Genomic DNA, 23816 nt, shown 5'->3' with positions numbered 1-23816 from the left:
GTTTTGGGAAAGTGTATTCAGTAATATCTGGGACTTGCTCTTATGTTTTGAATGCCAGTGTCTGTACATGGCACTCACACAATGCCTATATGGGATAGAGGCAGTGTCTGAAAATGTCTTTCAATCCCTGTCCTTCAAGATTTGGACACTTCTACTAGATTAAACAGTGGCAGGGAGTTTTTTCAGTGCTTTATCAACCTGGCAAGGAAGCGTTCAGCTCTAGGAACTTATTGCCATTTTTCCTTCTATATTCCAGGTCAGTTCATTTATACTTACAAATTCTCTTACTTAGCCTCTTGATGACTGTGTCTGTATGATGGTGAAATTGGTTTGCAGAACTGGTTGGCTCAGGCAAACTGAATTAATGAAAAAAAAGCAGATCTTGTTTCTGTAAACTTTCACTATTGATGATTATTTTCTGTAGGTCTACTATGTTTACAGTAATTTAGAAATACATGATACGTGGGACCTCATGTTTCCATAAATTTTTACAGTTGTTATCTGGTAGAGCAACACTGAGATGGAACTATCGCATTCTAGACTCTACAGAAGGAGCGACCATAGTTACACACTAAACCTTGGGGTACTGTGTATAAAATCTTCATAAATAGATGCTAATTACTCTCAGTTGAATTTCTGAGATATAGTGCCATACAATTTCTGAGTAAAACAAATATGTGATGCATGCAAAACTGAAGTAGTACTTAGAACTCTATGAATAGCTTTTAAACAAAAAGCTATCACTGCAAATTTGCTAGCGTACCTTATGCAGATTTTTTCACATTGTTGCTGCAAACATCACATTTCAGCATAAGTACTCTCATGTTACTATGTATTTATTAAGACTTCCCTCTTAATTTTCTTGTAGAGATGATTTGTCAATGTGACTGCAATACCCAATTCATACTTTTGACCTCTCCAGTACATGACCAGTAATCTCTTTTCCCCAGGACCTCCATGACTTCTGTCAATGAACAGCTAAAGGTTCTCCATAACTACCAATTGTTCAATATTTGATAGTGGACTGATTTCAGAACACAGGAGAATGCATGCCCTGCAAACAATATCCAAACTGTGTCCCAGTCTATGTAGTAGGCATTTATTTAGGCCCTGGGTTTTGTAATGGTCTTCAGTTTTACAGTAAGTGCTCACTGAAATGAAGAATTGCTTCAGAGTATCATTTTCCCTATGCAAGAGGCACCTCTCTGGCTAAAAATAAACACACAAACCAGGCAGTTTTAAATAGCTTAAAAATAACACTCTTCCCTTTCTTCTAAGCAGAAAAATTATGTAAGAGCATAGCAACTGAAGTAAGGTAGTGGTATCATGTATCGGGGGCCTGGAAGGCAGTCAGATGCCAGAGTGATAAAGGCTGTGTAAGAATATAAATAGAACATTACAGAGACTGCTCTAAATCTCTGGAAGAAGTGTTCCCTAGTTTTAGAGGATTTGAAAATGGGAAGATGCTGAATTAGTAGTAGGGGCACACTTCCATAAAACTTTTCATTACACTTTCCAATTATCCAGGAAAATTTGCAGAGAGATTTGTAATGTAAAAACTATTCCACAAATAGTGATTGGTTATAGCTGTGTGACCAATTTAACATGTCAAACTTAATAAAATACATACTTTAATACATAGGGAAGATATGTCTTAAGAAATCAAAAAAAGAAGATTCTGTGGTCTCTGGAGAGAAACTTTGCTGACCTAGAAATTAAGATTATATATTTGAAAATTGTGAACCTGAGCTAAAAGCAGATTTTTTTGTGCTACAAAATCTGATGTATACTGTTGTCTCCATATTAATTGCTGCATCCACACCTGTCAGCTTTTCTGATCTTAAATATTTAATTCAAAAAGAGTCCATCAGTTTGTTTATATCATAGCAATATCACGACATAAGTGAAATCTTACAGTTTCCACTTCAGGTCTAATGCATCCTGATTCACTTTTTAAATGTTCCTGTAAGTATACAAGGACACGATGTGTCTGATGTATATTCCTATCTGTAAACTCTTTTATGTTGTCTCCTAGCTTGCAGCAGAGATTCAACACAGTTCTCACAAATTCTGCTGTCATATTCCTTGCCTGCCATCCACATGGAGCTCAAGGCTTTAATTAACTCATAAAACTTAAATTTCCTGTGTTGCTATCTTACTTTGCTATGCTGTGCTCTCATACACACTGAACATTCCCCTTGTAATTAGAAGTTAAACTGTTAAAAACACCAAAATGCCAGAGTAGGTGCACTGCACGGGTAGTAATGATGCCTATTTTTCATTTCTTATGAAAATAAATCCTACAAATGGCTGCAACACTACACTTAAAATATTAATCAAGGTACTATTTTATTTTCAATGTTTGTCTGCTTAGCACTTTGACAGTGTCAAGAACAGAAAACTGAAATGAAATATGCACAATATTATTAAGTACATGATCCAATTCAGTTTATATACATTCTTTCTTCTGTTTATTTTCTTCTACTTAAATTCCTTGAGAAGATTTAAATGGTACTTTAAATGGCTTGCTGCTTTTCTTCCAAGTGTCATATTGTCAGCTATATCTCAGCAAATCTGTGTATCAGATGGGAAACATGCAGCAGCCTTCCTGTGTATTGCTATAATATTCCTTCACAAGAAGGTCTACTTAAATGACAGTTTGAATTTCCTCTATTCACTGATTAATACAGTTTATCCATTAAAATTCCCTTTCCTCATAAGCCTTACTGCACAGAATGGATAAACATTTTAAGACATTTTCCTGTATCCACATTGATTCAGTTGATGTAGGAGTATTTAAATATAGATAGCTTACATTAATAAGTATCAATATATATTGAGCATTTTCTTTATAATCAACTGATTCTTTTCCAAGATATTGCAAAGAAGGTGCTTCTTACTGAACATGAGATAGCAGACAGAAAGAGGTAGAAGGAGTCAAAGACAGATAGCAGATATTTAATATGTAGTAATGATTTAAAAGAAATAAAACTAGGTGTCTCTGGGAATTCCATAAACAAATTTGATCCCTCTCCTTGTCTGGGTAAATGTCAAAGAGGAGAATTTTTTGAAAGGGAAAATAGAGAACAATTCCACAGAGTCACTATTCTGAAGTGCCTGCCCAAATCACAGGTAAACTTTGACATTTTTCTTGGTTAAGTTAACTTTCTGAGGATATCTGATTTTCCTTCATTATTACAGAAGTAATATCTCCTGTGAATAATGGTGTTCTGCCCTTCTTACCCAACCATTTTTACAAAAGTGAGAAAGGCAAAATTACTTCATCTTCTGTTTTGATGAGAAGCAATCTTCTGTCTTCAGGAAAAAAAAAAAAAAAAAAAAGAAAATAAAAAGGAAATTCTAAGCTTTTTAGTAAGATGTCATCTGGTTATTTTCAGAACAGTCCAATTCCATCTTCAATAGGATTTAGACATTTTTTGTCTATGATTTTTAATGGGCTCTATGGTTTCCAGAAATTTATAATCAATAGACTGGAGGGTCAGTGGTTTCGTGTTCCTTTCTATTTTTTCTTAAAGGTCTTGCTTTTTTACACTTTCTTTGGCAGTGTCCTTGCATGACCTCACAGAGAAAGGAAGATATATCTGTCTTTTAGATCTGTCTACTCACAGTTGTGCTGTCAATGCACATCTCAAGTTCCTCCAGACGCAGTTTGACTTTTCCTTTGCCTGTGTTAGCTACTGAATTTTCATTGGCACTTTGACTCTGCACAGCTTGAGCGACTTATGTATTCTTTTCCCCTGTAATATTTTTTTCACCTGTGCCTTCTTGTATTAATTACTAGTATTGTTTTCATGCTCCAGTTACTTATTTTTTTTTCCCCAAACCTTTCATCTTCTTTGTTTCTTTATCCAGTTTCTTCCTCGTAGCATTCATTTGTACATTTTTCACCTGCTAAAGCACTAACAACAGAGTTATTTTTCCTTCTCCATCACACCTGATACGTTGTTGATCTTTTTATTTTATTTTTAAAGTCTGTATGCTCATAGACTGTCTTTTTCTACATTTGGTTGCATTGGGAATACCTAACAGACCACAATCTGTTTTTCAGTCCTTAAAAAGCTGCTTACCATAAATAGTAAATAATAACTGCTAGTAATAAAATTGTTGCTTCCAGCCTCTTGAGACAGCTATTCAAGGTTTCTTGTAGCACCCTATTTCTAAGATGTCTCAAACTTACATGGTGGAGAACCACTGCCTTCCCCCATCACTGGAACCCACATGCCAATGGGACATTTCCATTTTGGGTCTTCAGATACAAGCCACAGACTACATGATATCACTGAGAAGGCTTCCCACAGACCTTCCAGGCTCATGAGCCACAAAGTCAGCTATACTCTGTACTGGAGAATTATTATGTGGTAACTCATAATTCAATTAGATTTATTGGTATGGGCTCTTGGATTCTTGACTGAGCAGGTCTGGTGGTAACACTTTGGCAGAAAGACTTCAGCCTGTTCATTGCAGAAGACCAGCATAATGCTCAAGTGTTCTTTTAGTCTCAAAACAGTGTTACATAGAAATACTGATGATGGGCCAGTATACCTTAAATGGGGCTATTTGTGCATAGATTTTCCAGGCTGGACAGGAGATACGCTGACTTGAATACCCAATGACAAACTCCCCACCCTGTTGCTGGCTGGCATCTTCCATATGGTGAGGACTTTCTGGTCAGGTAGTTTATCGCAACCCAGCATCAACACTCAAATGTCACTAGGTTTGTAAAGAATCTCAATATGGATGGTTTTGTTATGTGTTGTTGGCAAGATAAAGGAAGAAACTTGCAAAATGTTAATCAGTAATGACAAAGCAGCTGCTTCTGGACTCCTGAAAAAGCTGTTATAGTTATTCAAACACAGTAGTTCCGAAAGACACCCATCTTACACAGATAAGCAAAGATGCATTCATAGTCCTGTTATCAGTGTTAATGGTGATTATCCTACTTCCTCTTGCTACTTTTAAAATCCACCTCCTCATCTATGGTATTTCTTGTCTTGTGATTAGTACTAGAATATTATAAGAACATGGATGCCCTAATTCCCTGGCACCAAACCAAAAAATACTGATGACATTTCTGAAATGCAGTGACTCTAGACTACTGCTTTCAATTATATATAACTGCTTTCATGATTGCTTAATACTTCCTTCTAGCCTTTAAATAATAGGTAGTCTCAAAATAAATGTGTAATTTGCCATAATATTTCTCTGCTCAATTTTTTTAAGAAACTGTTGCAAAGACATATTTTTATAATGTCCCTGATCATAAACTTAATGTTGACCAATAATGTGGAAAACTTCTAAGAAATTCAGAATTGCTACAGAAATTATTGAGGTATTAAGGTTGTGCAAATGTTTTATTAAGTATCACAAATATGAGGCTACTGCTAAGATAAACACAGTGATGTGTAATGACAGAGTGACCCAAAATCATGTTCACCTGTGTGGAGGTGAGGCTATATCTACAAAATGAGCGATTTATCCTGGAAAAAGACTGTTTCTAACACAGAGATCATAGTGAAGAAACAAGTCAACCTGAAACTCCTATGGCATCCCTCAGGCACTAACAGAATATTATGACCCCTTATAGGGTAATGAATAATTATTCTGTATAAAGGGGATTTGTGAAGTATAGTATTTCCTTTCTCCATAGTTTAGCTAATGTTTTGTATCCTTACTAAGAAAACTGAGATAAAATAGAGGGCAAGCAGAAGACTGAAACACAACTTTAGGTCGGTCTGAGAAAATACCTTATAAGAAGACTTAAAGAGATGGATCTGTTTAACTTATCTGAAATAAGATTGAGATGACAGTTGACTACATTAGATATTTATGGGAGAAAGTAGCAAACATAATGCTATGTTGGCCCTTGAAAAGAAGTGTAAATGAGAAATAAGTGGTATAGGGTCAATTTCTTACCACTGAGTCTAAGTGGCAGAGTATGGCTAAGCCCATCCAATTAAACTCTTTAGGCTTCCAATACAGGATTATTGAATCCAAGCTCCCTATTGTGAAAGTACTTGGATTATGCCTGGGAACTGCTTGGTCACTGGTAGATTTGGTAAGGACCTACTAACACTCTGCCATTCTAACCAGTTAACCATGCAGGTGATGAAATTTCAGAACCTGTGTACAGGTAGTAGCATCATTTATTTCACTGGTAAAAGCAACCTTTTCCCCCCCAAATTTGAGCTGAAATGTATTGTGGCTGCTTCTTTGGACTTAGAACATACTATTTTTTATTTTTTTTTAATGCACATATCTTGATTTGTTGTTATTAAACATAGTCTCACCTCTTAATTGATAAGTCATATTGAAACTTTCAGAACAAGTTTTCTATATTTCTTGGTTTTAACCAGACTGAGGAAATATAACAATTCTCTCATAAGCCTAAACTGGCACTTAGGAATCCATGAAATCATTTCATCCCCTTTTCAATTCAGGAAGCTCTTAACAGGCACTAATAAAAAAGACAACGAACAGCATACCAGTCCTCCTATGGGAGTAATTTTGGATCATTTATAGTCTTCAAATATGCTCACTAGGTATTTACTGAAAAAATGCAATTTATTTGGAAAGTGTTTTTAATCTGCAGACAAGGTTCTATGTCACTGCATCAGGTACTGGCTGTTGCTGAGTAACAGAGCAATGAAAGCAGCTCACTCCTTGCTGCAGGATCCCGCATGATACTGCTGAGTTATTTGCACTTCTGAGTTCAATGAGACTAGAATATGATGCAAGGCTCTGGTGCAAAGTCCAGTTTGTGTGTGGAAGGTAAAATGGAAAAGCTTTAGAGATGTAAATAGTGTAGCTGCACTCCACAATCCTTGATGATGAGCCTGTGCTACTCACAAGTGCAGCTGGCACTGGATTTGCACCAATATGAGTACTGTGGTGTTTGATATCTCACTGTGTCTCATTATTAGTAAAGAGGCCATTAAGAGAGAGCAGGGACAGTTCTGCCAGGTGGCTCCAAAGCTGACAGATTTGCTTTATTCACTAAGTAGGAAAAATTACTTTTGCTGTTCAGAGAATTAGGAAGGTGGAAATGAGGCTTTTTGCAGTTAGAGGTGAAATACTTCTGTATTACAGTGTCCACTAAAAGCAAGGAAGAAAGTACTTGTCAATGTAAAGCAGAGGTGCAGGGGTTTTGGCTGGAGGGTGTAAGTATGTGTTAGCCATGAGAGACAGTGAACTTGAAAGAGCAGGTAGAAATGTTAAAACATAGAGAAAAGAGAGAACAGAATCTAGAGAAGGTGAGAAAAGAGACTGCAGTCACTTATCAGAGAAAGAGTAAAAGTGAATCCATGGACGGAAATGCACAATATACCATTTTTAAAACTCAGGAGTGTTGTTTGCTGCCTTAGGTGCCTTCACCTTTGTAATGCTAAGGCACTTTTAGCTGCAGTTCTGTAGCCTGCCTTTTTCTAGAAGCTCTGCAATGTTTCACCCAGGCTGCTGTGTCAGTGATTTTCCCTTGTTCTTATGCTGTTACTCTCATGCTCTTATTCTCAAGGCCCTGTTTGCGCAAACCCCAACAGCACTGTTATGGTGGGTTCTCTTGGGAAACAAATTGCTCCTAGTGTCAGAATCACTCCTTTCCCTTTCCTTTCCCTGCCCTTTGGTTGTAGCTTTAGGGTTATGTTACCCGGACCGAATAAGCACATACCTTATCAATGACCTTGTCTGCAGCACCATCCGCAGTTGATAATGTCTTCCAGACAGCACTAACAGCACCAGATGCAAAAACAAATGGGAGGGTTAAGTGGGTCCTGATGAAAATTATATAGTCCCTATGGAAAAAGGTTGTTGGGCTTTGCCTGCTGTGCTGGAGAGGAGCCCGGGGGAGATGATCATTGGGGATGCCAATTGCTTGTCTTCCCAAATGGCAAGGAAGGAGTGTTTTCTTTTTTCTTGTTTTCTTTCTCTCTCCCCCATAGTTTTTATTTTTCCCTGAAACTAACTTTACTGCAGAGTTGATGTATACCACCAGCTAAGGATCCTACTAACAAATCTTTGTGCATGTAATCAAGCCAAGCATATACTTAATGAAGCTTTTTAAAGGAAAAAAAAAAATCATTGCTGCATTTTTAAAGAAGATAAAGCCCAAGATATTTCAAACAGTATTTAAAGTCTCTCTCAACAGGAAACTCTTCTAGCAAGACAAACAAAAGGGTCTTTCAGTGCTCTTTCAAATCTGGTACCTTTAGCAACATTAGAGTTTGCATCTAGTGTAAATACCTATGTTGTACAGACTCCTAGGAAACCCGAGGGTGGGAATGAATATTATGATGGCAATCCTGTCCCTGGTGGGAAAGATGGGTCCACTACATGTAAATAATGGGTTAGGAAAGCTTCCTGAAGAAGCCAGAATTTAGCAGATATAATTGGCTGTGGAATAAGATACAACACCTTTAATGGAAATACTTATAAATAAGAAACAACCACCAGGGAGGAAGGCTGCCCTCAGGAGTTCTTGCAGCTTCTGTTAAATAACCTGCTTCAGAAAAGTGGAGTAGCTGGCATGGCACGGAGTTGGATTACTCCTGAGATCTCAGATAAAACACCAGGAGCCTGTTAGTGATAAGAGGTTGATGGCTGGATCATGTAGACCTCTGCCCCACCTCCAGCAGAAGACTACTCTCTGTGAAGCATCAAGGAAAATAAGAAGTTCTGGAAGGTTCCACCTGAGTCCTCTCTCCTCCTACTCTTCTTCCAGGCTTTTGTAGACCCTGTTTGAGGAGCACGTCAAGAGGTATGGGCCCACATGTGTTGGAAAAGGCATGCTGCAGTCCTATGTTTAGTAAGTCCATAGCTCCCTGACAAAAAGGAAGGAGGAAAAGCCCCCTGACAAAAGCAGTAGAGAGAGTAGTGAGAAATCTTCAGTAGACAGTAGACAATTGCACAATAGACACCAGTCGGGACAGCTACTGCTGGTATTACTTCTAAGAAAGCCTATCATGTATGTACTCACAAGGTGTCATTTTAAAACTCTTTATGGCACTTGGTCTGGCTAGGGTGAAGATGCCAAAAAGTGATGTCCAGGTCTGTGTCCATGCTTGTATATGAATGCTAAGGTGCTTGAAAAGGTGCTGTCAGTTTTGGGACCATTCAGCATCTATTTGAATTTTGCCTTGCGCTTCCCTCATTTGCTGCTATCTTGGGAGCTGCTGTCTCACCAGTAGTATTAAACGAAGACCTGGCACATTTCTCATGTTTATAAAGAGCTGTTTTCAGTCACAACATTTAAAAAAATCTTCTATAGCAAAACAAAGATTACTGTGACACTTATTGAAATAATTTGGGTTTAAAGCTGAACTCAACAAAATCATTTTCTTACTCAGCAATGTATGTCTAGGATAAATCCCTATATATAAAGAAGCTTGTAAAAACCTCTCTTCTTTTTCACATTCATTTCAGACTGACCCTGCATTGCTGAAGAGGGAAAGACCAAGTACCCCTTCTGAGGTTCTTCCTAGTTCCAGTTTCTGATTCTCTTATTCAGCTCTTGTGTTCAAAAGTAACCCCAGAGTTGAGGTCATGGTAACTTGTCTGAATTTTCATTATTTTGCCTAAAATCAAAACTGTTTTGTTTCAGTAAGAGTCCCATGATATTCTAGAAGCTAGGTTGCTAAGAAAATAATGGAAAAATTTCCTCCCTTTGGAACTTTGCATACACTATTTTCTATTGTTCACTTAAAGTATATTAAACTTCCAGCATCGACAGCAGACTCATATTTTTCCTATATATGAATAAAATATGAAGAAGGGAAAAAAAAATATTTCCCATCATACTGTTGAAAGGCGATATGTGAAAAAGCTGGCAAATGCTGAAATGTTTCATAAAATTATTGAGTAACTGCTGAACAATAGGTCTGGAAAACAAAGGTAAATAGGTGCAATCATGTAAGATAGAGCTCCATAAAATGGAAACGATGTATATATGCATTAGTTCTATCGTGTGAAAAGTATTTTTAGTAATAAAAGTAAGCAGAACTATCAAACATCAGTAGAATATCATACAATTATACTTCAAGGCAAACTTTCAGCAATAGAGAAAGAAGATATTTTACAGCAAGAATTTTAATTCTTTATATTTTTTTCTCTTTCATAGAGTATATGTCAGAGGATCTTAACCTTCTATTTGCTGTTCATCCCTAGAAATAATTTTCCTGTTGTGAACTCCAGCAGCAGCTGGTGAAAATTGATGGTGCAATGTACCTTTCAGCTTTTTTACCAGCCAGCATAGTCAGTCCTAATCTCTTTATTGACAGCAAATTAAAGAACTACTGTAGAAGAATAATAGCTTCATGTCTGATGTCTGGGACAGCCTGCTCATAATCTGACTTTTTGACATTAGTGAGTTGCTGCTTCTGCCTGTGCTGTACCTCACTGACAAATGGACAAAAACATGTACTGGCTCTGACGCTGGATTTATTCTTCTTAGGTGTCTATAAAGCATAGGGATGAAAAGCACTGCCCATATACAAAGAATGAGCTTGGAATAAATTTTCAGTTGTTAATATGGACCCTGGTTTTCTCAGTTTTACTGTTCTGATGACAATGAAATTCATGTGAAAGTATATACAGCAGCAGCAGGAACATGTCAGCTTATTCAGTAGACTGGAAAAAAACCCATGTTTTTCCCCGTTGTTTCTGCAAACAATTTTAGGTTTTATTTTGATGACAGTTCAACTGTATATGGCAATATGGGATTCCATTTGTGGTTTGTCAATACACTTGCATTTCTCAGATACTTTAAAGTGAGAAATTGACGGCTAATTCAGTGCTTGTAAAAGGGGCATTCACATGTCTATAACAACTTTCATCAAAGAGCTTATCGTCATGGGACCCTTAATAGAGATCACTTAATGAGCCTTCACATGACCCTTTTGAGGCTGACATATTAGTATGATAAGCCCTTGTCAGATGAGGCCAGTAGGATGATGAAATTCACACATGCTGCATAAAACAAGATTCTGAAAGATTCATTTTTATGTTCTATATTCGCAAACCTCTGACTTAAACCAACTGACAAATGTGTTCATCCTGAACACTTTAGTGAGGAGTATGTTTCGGCAACATGGCCTCTGATACCTTTTTTCTAAATTTCTTTACCTCCATTCAATCAGCTAATAGGTTGAAAAGCAGTAAATCACAGAAGCTCAGGTAACATTCCTAAGTCATCAGCTCTCTGCATACCAACTTCCCACTACATTTTCCAGGCTTTATATCTACAGGTATCAGTGAGAACAAAATCTCACAGAAGGAGAGTGAGTATTCATCACATTTCCAGCTCTGAAAATGAAATGTCAGAGAGTTCTATGGAAATACCAAGAACATATCAGAAATTTTTCAGTGTGTTAAGAATTTGCATTCATTTGTCTTAGTTTATTTAAATAGCTCAAATTTGAATGCTATGCCCAGAACCCAGATCCTGTTGCAGCTGATGGGGATAGTGGAATTTCTATGGTAAAATCTTTAATACCATGAACACAAACCTGGGAATAACCACTCTGAAGATAGTGTTTCTCCTACAAGTGTGCACCGGTGCTCATGATCAATATTTGAACACATGCCAAAGACCAGTGTGAATTGTTTTAAAAAATCTTTAGAATAGACTTTAAATCAGGCAGAAGGTGCCTCAAAGATTTAACTATTTTAGTGATATGTCATAATTTTAAAAAATTCTGAAAGAAGGTAATCTTCCAATCAATGCACTTGACATCCATCCAGAAACCTGAAAGGATTTTGAATGCCTGTAATGGTGAAGTAATACAAACATAACTACATGGACAGAATAAGGAGTAATAACCAGAACAAAATGAAAAAGAACAACAACAGAACCCCGGTTGCACAATTTTGGCTTGCAGAGAATGAAAAACACTACTGCCAATAAGACAGGATAAGTAATGAGAGATTTGTGCCATCATTATACTAGCAAATGGAAATGACTTCTCACTTAGCAGAAGAGTCTCGAAACACATTGATTCTTACACAGCAGCTGTAGAAAAGGGAATATGCTTTAGAGAAATGAGAATGGTTTTCATGGTTATCAGGTGAGTTGCCTCTTAAATTTCTTTTTCTCCAGGGGTGCATTCCTCAGGCCAGGGATCAAAGTTGTTGCATCTTCTTCCAAATGTTCATATTCAGATGATCTAAACACCCTACGTCTGACTTGGTGGATACAGGAGCACACCCTGAGTCCTAATTCCACCTAAAGGAGGTATGAAAGCATGACCCAGCCCCTTTCTGCCACATGTTTGGTTTTATGGACAGTAATGTGATGCCCAGCTGAGATCCAAAATGTCTGGTAGATATGGATGATCAGTGGACCAAGAATCCCAGCTACGCTCTATCATGTATGCAGGTCAGACAAGACAAACATTTGGCTCCTGGTCTTGGTCCTCCCAACATATGTAAATGTTGAATGGTCAGTGGTCCCCAAATTAATTTACTCACAAGACCTTGCAGTGACAAAAATATTTTCAAAAAAAGATTAATTATAGTCAGATTGTAGTTTTACAGCATGTACAGGAAAGAATGACTAGAATAAAATACTAAGTACTTGTTTACTAAATACTCTTGGTCTAGTCTGTAGAGTATACGTAAGATCCTGTTTGCCAAAGTAACTAGAATTTATGGCTTGAGAAAGTAGGTTTTAATATCCAGAAAAAGCTCTGGTTTGGTGTTTATTTGACGTACACGCTTTTTAACTTCCTGAGTACCAACACTTCTCTCCAGTATCAGACTGATTGTCAAGGATTCACCCTCATCTTGATTTTCATAAGCCTGAAAACCTAAATCATATTAGCTTGTTGGGACTTGATTTGGGACTTTTCCCAGCTAATTGTTCCTCTATTTTGTTTCCTAAGGAAACTCTGTCATTGGTTTGCCTTTTCTACTAGTCACCTCTAACATGTTCTTGGATTCAGGCAGTACACTAGAACATGAGTATCAGGAAGGTTTAACAGAAAGTCTCTCCTTTCTTGTAAGGACAGATGTTTTGCCTTGGAGATATTCTTAACTGTCCCATGCAAGCATCACAAGCTGTGATAAAGGACATACCTTAATATGGATATTGGACCTGTGTGATTAGAAGAGAGGAACAACATGCCTATTTATGGTGCAGTGTATCAGTTAAGTGATAAACTTCATATGCAGAAGAAAGAATCACTAATGCAAAAAATATTCTGAGTTTTCCAAAGGAAAGTGCCAACCAGTGACATGGGAGAGAAGCACACAGGAATGTTTACAGAAACAAAATTTGCTTGAACCTTTAATGGTGCTATTTCAGTTATACTACTAACTCTCTGAGATCAAATCTTTGAGGAAGAACAGGAAGACAGTTGACTTTGGACAGCCAATTACACCCAGTAGGGTGAGAGCAAAATGCTATCAGATAAGAGGAAGAGATTTTATACTCATTCATTAGACACTTACAAAAGAACCTATTCTAAACCTAGCAAAAGGCAATGGAAGTCTTTACAATTATGGTAATTTTGCTTATGTCCTCAGGCTTCAGTTCAACAAAGTAGTTAAGCACATGTCTAACTGCCATTAACATCAGTTGAGACTGCCAGGTTTTAAAGAAGTCCTTAAGCTTAAGAATAGATTGAAGCAGCTCAGTGAGGCAAAGATTAAACTCCCTGAGCCCAAGAGTGCAGAAGACTTGGTTTTGCCTACTTATTACACATTCCCACTTATAATTTAATACCTTTTTTTGTCTAGAAATACTTGATCTCACGCCATGCAGTTTAGATCACAATCTTCAGAAGCTTGAAGTATAGGACTAATAAACTAGATTCAGTGCTCTGTTCTGAACTATTTGCAATTCTGAATCAAATTAAGGCAATAAGGGGGGAGTGAATTCAGCTCCCCTCCATTTTATCAAAGATTCATTCTTTTTTGAAAATGTAGGAACAATCCCATAAAAGTCCATCGACTTGACTCTCTGCTAAAAATTGCATCAATTTGCTTACCTCTTTGGATTTCCTAATTTTATGAGAAGAGATTTGGATTTAATTTGTTCAGGGTACTTAAGAAAAAGGTTAGGGATACTGAGTTGGAAAAATTTTTAAAATTATATATTAATTTGTACAAGTTTTCTCTTGGGTCATTGCTATTCACCCCCCTCAGTCTGCGACATTTTTATTTGTCCTGGGCTCTGACTAGCTGATGTTTCTTACGTTTTACTTTTCTCTATCCTGGGAGGTCAGACGGAGCAGCATTTAGCCAGAGTGCTGAGGTGCAAACCTCTTGTAATGATCTGTCTCTCTCCTTCAACTTTAGGTTGCACTGCTCTAGAGGTTTTACACCACCTTTTTGTAGAAGTGAGGGAGTTTCCATCTGTTACTTCATCAAGAACACTTCTGAGCAGCTCTAGTGCAATATCTGCATCTATAGCAGTAAATATGGGAGAAGAGTAGAGGTGATTGGAGAGAGTCTGAGAAGAGTTACGAATATCTTTTCTTGGCTCTGAAAATAAATGCTCTGTCTTGGGTAGAATAACACAGTGGTACAATCTTTGTCTAGGCAAGGTCATCACTTGTCCAGATCTATTTTAAGGACCATTTGGTCCTTAAGGTTTGTTTGCTTGCTTTTTCCTCTTAGTTATGGCACAATTAGATGTAATCTGACCTCTTCAGAAACCTCATTCCTTAATGTATTGATAAGCAGTCTCATTAATATGTTGTTTTTAAATTTCTTGAGGAAAAAATGTGTCATCATATTTTACCAACATAATCAGTAGAGAAGGGACAAACTACCGATATTTAGACAGATATTTCCTACTCAGCTTCAATGGCAAAACTCTTTTAACTGTTGTTTTAGAAGGATCTTAAAGTTTTTTCTCATGTTTCACTTTTTATCCTCTTTTGTATAGTGTGTTACTCATGTTACTTCTTCTAAGGTTTTGCTTATCACTATAGAAAGAAAAAAAAATAACAAGGAAATAATCTGTTAACACCCTGGTTCTCATTTTAGAGGATTTGCTGGCCAGTGAGTCAGCAACAGAAACAGCTGCGTTCATTCTTCCTTCTTTTGTAAGTGTAATTTCTCTCTCCCACCCCAGTATGGTTTAGGTGTTTGTTCCAGACTGTTAGCCCTTCAAACAAGATTTTGATGGAGGAACATAGAAATATCTGCAACGAAGAAAATGAGAAGATGCTACTGGCATTTAGTGATGAGCCAAAATAAAAAATCTATCCCCAGAGAATTCAGTGGTCTTATACTGCACTCCAAATATCCTTCCTGACCACAAAATAAATACATGGTTGGAAAAGAAAAAAGAAGCTTGAAGGCAAGTGCATTGACCTTGTCGTTAGGACAACTGAAATTACTATAAATAGTCAAAATACCCATCTGAGGATTAGAAGACTAATGAATAGCTTTTGCTCTTAGTGACAGAGTCTTCTATATACATTCAGACTATCTCACTGCACTTTAAAATTTTTATTGAATGTCTAATTTCTTTTTATTTGGCACTTAGATCCACAGTCAACGTTATAGATAACATCCAGGTACCTAAAGCTCTTTTTTTTTTTTTTTTTTTTTTTTGAGTAAAAATCACAAAGTATAAATTAATTCCAAAAAGTCATACCAAAACCCCCACATTATTTTCATCTAAGGAACTGAATAAGTAGGTAACCAGACAGCATGCTTGCCTATATGCCTATTTTTCTAATATTCTAGCCATTCAGTGAACAGAGAGGGAAATGGTCAGAAAGACCACATAGATGAGTGGGCCATGATGTGCTTAATCAGAAAATTTTTCCATGGAATGCATAGATTGTTCCATTTTTTGATGTTTCTGGAAAAAAAAAAATCTGTTCTGTTGAAAAAGAACAATAAATTTTGTCTGTTGTCAACATCTGTATATTAGCTAGCAATGTGCACCATGCAGGAAATTAGCACACTTCACAGTACTAAATCATGAACTAAAAGAATCTTGAATTTTTAGTGGACATCATATTTCCACTCCTCCCTCCTCACAGTGTTTCCCTCCTCCAGCGTGGGGTCTCTTCCAAAAGGTACAGTATTTCAAGAACTGCCATAGCGTGACCTATTTCTGCAAGTTGCAGTCCTTCAGGAACAGACTGCTCCAGTGTGGGTCTTGCCAGGAGCCTGCTCTAATGTGGGGTCTCCACGGAGTCACAGCCTCCTTTGGGCACCTGCTTGCTCTGGTGTGGGGTCCTCCACAGGCTGCAGGTGGGTGTCTGCTCCACCATGGTCCTCCATGGGCTGCAGGGGCACGGCCTGCCTCACCATGGTCTGCACCACAGGCTGCAGGGGAATCTGCTCTAGCACCTGGAGCACCTCTTCCCCCTCCTTCTTCACCGACATTTTGTCTGCAGAGTTGTTGCTCTCACATATTCTCACCCCCCTCTCCCAGCTGTCACACAGCAGTTTTTACCTCTTTTAAAAGATGTTATCACAGAGGTGTTACCAATATTGCTGATTGGCTCAGCTTTGGGCAGCAGCAGGACCATCCCAGAGACAGCTGGAACTGGCTCTGTCAGACACAGGAATAGCTTCTGGTGTCTTCTCACAGAAGCCATCACTACAGCATCCCTGCTACCAAAACCTTGCCACGTAAACCCAGTACAAATGATCATGGGCATAGGGGCGAGTGCTAAACACTATAGCAGGATGTTCATCAGAACGCTATGGTTTAGCACATATGCAGCTTCACCTTTTGCTGTGCTACTGTCCCCCGGCTTTGCCTGCTCTGCTCTTTGCAGTGTCTCATGAGCCCTTTTGGAGCATAACTGACTTGTTCTTTTCCAGTCTGTACATTTTCACATCACCTTTTGCATGTGCATCTTTGCAAAATACATCCCTTCAGTAATGGTGTCTAGGTTTCCCTGCTTTCTATTGGTGTAATGCCTGATGTTTGATTATCACTTGAACAGGTGAAATTTGTCAGGTGAAACAGTTTCTTTAGACAAAATACTCATTTGGGTTGACAGAAACAGCCTCTCAGTTCACTTAAGCATTTCAACTGGCAAAAAAAGTTTTAATGTCAAAACATGCAAGTTGAAAAAACACCTTTTTTTTTGTTGTTTGTTTGTTTGTTTGTTTTTCTTGGAAAAGATACTTCAATATTAAATGTACATAAATAAATAATAACTTGTCTTTCTTTAATAGAAACTATTCAGCGCAAGCAATTTCAGCAATCTTTTCTTCCCAGTATCTAGACCAAACAAAAACTAATTTTAGATCAGTCTGAGTATTTTCATTCTGTGGTGTGACCATTAAAAAGCAAGCATACTACAGTTCACTAATTGTAACTTCAGTGGGCTGAGAGTCTTGTTACTTGTAGCACAGAAAATGCTAACTATAGTATTGTTCTCTAAAACATATAATAGCAGCAAGAGGTTTGTTTTGATAAAGGAAGACTTTCATTAATGTCATGAGCCATATTAGCAATGAAGACTCTGCCTTATGTGCTTCATCATACACATGTTAGACAAGGAGGGAGCATCATCCTGTCCAAGGTCCCTGCTCTTCTAGTCATCATGTATTACTCATCACTTCAGGAGTACCTATCCCATTACCAACCACACAGAGACATGCTCTCCACAAGATGCAGTTTCCTGATATCTCTTAAGAGCCAACATTAGCAAAGTCTATAACAACTTGTTGGAAGAGAGAAGTTAAGGTAAATACCTTTCAATGAGATCTGTTTTCTTGTTTGAAAATCAGACCCGTTCCATGAATTTTTAAGAAGCCATAACTGATATAATCAGGGTCCCTGTAGGTAAATATGAAAAGCCTTGATAACCCACTCTTCTACATAGATACCGCGTTACAGGTTTTTCCAAATGCATCCTTAACATTTCCTTCAGTGGGTGGAAAGATCCCTCTTTTGCACACAGTGATGATCATGCTTAAACCAACAAATCCTGTCTGAATTTTGCAGGTAGAAATAATATGCCATTCATTTAACTAATGGACTCTTTCACCCACAAATTTAAATAATAGTAGCCCATAAAGATATGCTTAGGTGTGTTTGACTGCTTATAAGTTCATATAGTAAAAGCATTCACCAAAATGGTGTTCATGGTCCTCTGCATAATTATTTTTGTCCATTATATCCATTTTCCTCACTTTCTGTTGTTCATCTACAATGCTTTCACTCACATGGATATAGGTGACATCACAATGCTGTAATAAAGATGCAGTTTCTGTTAACATTACTATTCTATTTGCTTTTTAAAACATCCTTGTACCTGGTTTATGCATTCTAAGACATCATTTGAGGTATTTAACAAAGAAAAGCCATTCTTCTGTCTTCATAAAGCCAGTTTGTTGATAACAAACAGATTTTAACTAACATTTGGACTATCCATGATTTCAAAAAAAACCAGATGGAATCAATAACTGTTACACAGCACACATAGCTGTTTGCTGTGTAACAGAGTATGTCTAACAGAACAAATATGCCAAGAGTGTTAAACAAGAAGAGAAAGAAAAGAATACAGAGAATGGACTTGAATGAATCAGATGATAACAATGTTTACATACACTATGTGGCTATCTTAGTCCTTATAATCAATAAGAACATTTCCATGAGAAATTAATTTGACGTAAATGAGATAAACTCATTCTCAAAGTCAGCTAAATAGAAGAATCATGATACCATATGCATATGATAACTTATAAGTAAGCATCTGTGGATCTCTGCTTGACTTAAACAAAAAAACCTACCACAAAAATTCCCTACTTTTGTGCACAGCCTCTTAGATTTAAAGGCCCATCAACAAGTTTACAGCATCAATTTCCCAGCTTTGAAACTTTGTTCAGTCTTCTTACTATATTTTGGTAGACTTGTTGATAAAGTGATCGTATCCTCTAGAGCCTAGACTAGTCTACATATCTGGAGTAGCTGAGCCCTCTGAAATCTGATTTCAGTGTTGAAGGTACTCTTGACTTTGACTTTTTACCATAAGTGGGCGAACTCCTCCCAACACTTGCAAGCACTTGGAATGAAGTGTTCTGATTTCACCAACGTGTACTAACATTTAATTGTTACAGGGACTTCAGAATTTTTCTTTTATGGCTATGTATAGAAACGAATGTGTCACAAGAAGGATGTATTCAAGCACAAGCATCCTGGGTGTGAGTGAGTGGTGGGGTTTTTGATAACAGGGGAGGGGGATACAACAGTGTTCCCCTGTGAGAAGCTTCTAGAAGGTCCCCCGGCTCCAAGTCGGACCCACCTCTGCACCAAGGCCAAGCCAATTAGTGATGGTGGCTGAGTCTCTACGATAACATATTTAATAAGGGGAACCTGGGAGGAGGAGTTGGAGTTGTGAGGAGGAGTTGCGACATCTATGCAAACACCAAGGTCAGTGGAAGAATGGAGGAGGAAAAGGGGAGTGGGGAGAGGTGTACCAGAGCAGAGACCCCCATGTATCCTGAGGTGAGATGGCAGGACAGCCCCACCTACCATCCATGGAGATTTATGGTAGAGCAGGTGATGACATACAGTTTGTTGGGGTCCCCACTCTGTATCAGGTGACTGCATCCAAAGGATGCCAGGACGCTGTGGGAAGAAGCAGCCCCCGCTGCTGTACTTCAGCGTTGGGAGGACTGCAACATCTGAGGGTGTCTCATGCCAGAGAAGCTTGAGAAGGGCTGCATCACTTGGGAGGGACTCCAGTTGGAGAAAGTTTGTGGAGGACTGTCTCCTGTGAGAGGGGGACCATGCTGGAGCAGAGGGAAGAAGTTTCAGAAGTTCCCCCTCTCTGAGATGGAAGAAGTGTCAGTACTGACTGCACCCCCTATTCCCTGCTCCCTCTGTCACTGGGGGAAGGAGGTAGAGATATTGGGAGCAAAGCTGAGCCCAGGAGGAAGGGAGGGGTGGGAGGAAGGTGTTTTCAAGATGTAGTAATGCTTCTCACTATCCTATTCTGTCTGTTAAGTGGTTTTTTTTTGTTTGTGTTTTTTTTTTTTTTTTTTTTTTTTTTTTTGCTAGTGTCTATATTAATCTATGTTCATTTTTTCTGCCCCTAACGAGTCTGTCTTTTGCCCATGACCATAATAGGTGATTCATCCCTCCCTGTCCTTATCTTGAATCCCAAGAGCTTGCTTGTTTTCTCCTTCTCAGCGCTGGGGGGGGAAGCAGCAGTGAGCATCTGTGTGGTGCTCAGTGGCCTTCTGAGCTGAAACCATGACATCAAGGACTTGTTATTAATTTTTTATAAAAGTGCCTTTTACACAGGCAGAGCTAGCATGTCTACAGTTTAATGTAACACCTCTGCAGCTTAATGTACCCTGAGATGAGCAATGACAGTGCAGAATGAAATACATTTTTCCAGCGTCCAGTCTTTCAGGCATAAGAAATCATAGTTGCCTCTTACTAGTTATGGTAAGCTGAAAGAAACTTTCAAAATGAACTTTTAAAGCCACTGACGGTACCTTTTAATGGCTTAGTTTTGAAGGAATGTTAACATTTAATGTCTAGAAAGAAAGAAGCTGTGGGTTTATGATGCATTTTTCCACTATATGTAGTCTCTATTGGCACAATTTTCCAGTGAAAAAAAGAGTATGTAAAACAATGAATACAAAACATTTGTAAAGCTGTGGTAATGCATAAATTTTAAATTTAAAGTAGCCTTTAGATTGTAGAGACAGAATATAGCTGAATTCAATTTCAGATTTAAATAACTACTCATCTCAAATATCTAAGTTTGCCATTACTTTCTAGCAGATAGTCAAACAGGAAAATCCCAGGAGCCTGTTTCTTTCACTTCTCTATGTTCCCTTAACAATTTCAGATATAAATAATTAACATATGTATGAGTGTTAATATAGTTTAAAACAAATACAAGACTGAATCCATTCATTTAATAATTGCATACAATAATTCGTATTGCTACTTAATTTGTAGTACTACTCATGATACAAAAATCTAGTCAGATTTGTCACAGGCTAATTTTCTTTGCTCCCACAACATTTTAAAAACTCCTCCATCTTCTTGGCTTAGGGGAGAACAAAATAATATATACTCTCTGTCTTTAAAACAGTAACATCCTTTGCTGTTTTTATAATTAAATGCAGTACATATCAAAGGATGTAGGATTAAAATATTAAAAACAATCTGATGAAACTTGATTTTTTTAGAGCGCATTTTGTACAGCATACTACTGAAGAGTTGCATCCCTTCTTTCTAGGCACTAGAATGTCTTTCCTTGATGTTTTCTGTTCAGGGAAGTAGGAACACATGTTTTCTATTTAATCACATCAGCAAATACTGATGCCTGGAAAAAATTTCCAAACCATCAATTATCTACTTCAGATACCGGGCTCATCAGTGTTTCAGTCAGTGTCTGGGATAAAGGCAGTAGGTGAGCTTTAAAACTGCATTGCTGAAACACAAACCTGGATCTAGGTGGGTGGAGCAGTATCAGAACCCTCACCTGAATGCTAGCCATGATGTGTGACAAACCTTACCATCTCCAAGGGAGCCAAGGTAGCCCTTGCATACTGCTGCTACAGCACCACCCAAGCCATTGCACATTTAACCTAGACAGCACTTAAAAATCTGCTTCATTTTTAAGAGCTCAGCTTCCTTTTTTGAGAGCCAGGACTTTAAATAAAATAAAGTGCTAAGGTACTTTTTCTTTTCAGTTTTGAAGTTGAGCATATAATGTATATATAATGAATGTAATTATGGCCTGAAGGCTAGTGAGAGAAAGTCTCTCCCCATTTCAAATTGCTTGGAAAAAGATACCTTCTAGATTTCCTATTCCTTCTTCTTCAGTGTCTCCAAAACTGTATTACTGGTCTGTGTAAAGAGTTTCAGTATTTAGAAATCAGAAGGAAGCTACATGAGATAATACTGTAAGTTTTTTTCCTCTTTTTTTTTTTTTTTCTTTGTGTCCTTAACAGAGACCCAAAGTACACAGATTTATTTATTTATTTATTTATTAAACTTTCATTAAGCTACAACAAGACTTTTTCCAACTCAAACCTGAGATTACTAAAACTGACCTTTGATTTTTTTCACTCGGTTTTATGATACTAAAAAACTATACAAAAGGCTGTAAGGTTGTGCTTATTTGGCAGGTACCTCTCTTGATAGTCTTAATTATGTTATTTTCCTATTCCAATGTAATATTTTAAGCTTCCATAACATTAAAAAATGTTAAGGGACTATTTTCAGATGTCACTATGACCTTTAAAAGTACCTAATCTAGCTATTTAGAAGCTTTATAACTCATGGACCTATTTTAAAAGGAGTGTGGGAGGATAATCAAAGAAAGGCATTTTGTACTGAGTAAAAAGAGAAGTGCACTAATTCTACATTAGTAAGCACGCTTCTTATAGAAAGTTGTCCTTCAGTACGATTGAATACCACTGAATATTGTGGTACCACAATGCCACTTGAGTGTCCTTCAAGGTGGCTTCATTTGAGATTAGTCATCCATTTTAAAATTCCTTCCATCAGAATTTTTTTTTGAGTTATTTTTATGATCCACACACGCTTTCATCTACATTTTTTTTTTTTTTTTTTTGATTATGTGAAATATATGGCTGGTCTTAGTAGCTTCTTCTGCATGCATATAGTAAAAGATATCCAAATGCTTAGATAATGTATGTTGCCCAGATACTCATTTGTGTGTTATATCCATGGGACCTACGAGGCTGTGTGCCACTCACAGGTACACAGGTAGGTGTTGTGTGTAAAAACTGCTTCTCTCATGGACTTTGAATCAGATCAGAATTGGAAGCTTATTGATTTCTTAATAGTGTAATTAACTGGCAGTTATTGAACTATGCATTTAGGATCCATTTTAGTGATAAAAAGAATAAACTGCAACACTATAGGCACCAACAAGATTCAAAGAAACCAAACAACATTTTAATCACACATACACAGAGACATCCTTGCACAGGCCACATGGGTTTCAGGTACACACACCTCTCCAGGGGGTACAATTCCCACTTGCACCCTCCCTCCGGCGTGAGATGTGGGTGCTCCAGGACTATGTGTGAACAGGATGCTTACTGCAACCCTCCAAGCACACACAGGAGAGAAACCCACCTTGAAGTTGCACCTGGATATCCTTCCTGGTCCCCCAGTTGTCCCTCATTCATCACATGACTACTCCCTGCAGCATCCCAGGGAAGGATACTCAACACAGCCTGGGCATGGTATTGTTGTGAATTTTAATCCTCCTGTTACTGGAAGTTTTCACTTTTAATTACATGTCTAAAGTCCAGTTAGGAACCATTTTAGAATGTTTCCACTGAGTACCAAATCTATCGTGCTCAGATGTACAAAGTGTGAGAACAAAAGGAGCCCAGTGAACCTTAAATATTGTTAGCTGTTAGGTTCTACCTAATTACTGCCTCTACGGATCAATGATTTCAGTATGAAAAAAAGTATCGCTTCAAGAGACATCTGATCTTGATGTGAAGACATCATGGGGTAGAAAACTGACTTTCTCTTCAGAAGTTTGTTTCCACCAGCAGATTAATTTTGTATATAGTATATATACAACATACATGCATACATATATAACATTATATAAAGAGACATATATAGGCACATATATATGTATACGCATTCCTCCCTATAAAACTGCATGTGCTTTGTTTCTAACTACTCAGCATCCAGCATTAGGTGGTATATTCTTCAATACTTGAATGTTCTAACATTACAAAAGCACTCATCATTAGTAAACAGAGCTGCTTAAGGCTCACATTAGGAGGCGATATCTTCTATCATCCAATCATTTTCACACTTTTTCCCTGCATCCTTTCCTAGTTGCTTTTTGTTTAATCAATGC

This window comes from Tyto alba, unplaced genomic scaffold (genome assembly GCF_018691265.1).
Source record: "Tyto alba isolate M040663 unplaced genomic scaffold, T.alba_DEE_v4.0 Super-Scaffold_40, whole genome shotgun sequence".
NCBI classification, from domain to species: Eukaryota; Metazoa; Chordata; class Aves; order Strigiformes; family Tytonidae; genus Tyto; species Tyto alba.
The sequence above is the reverse complement of the archived record's forward strand: the minus strand, read 5'-3'. Positions refer to the sequence as shown.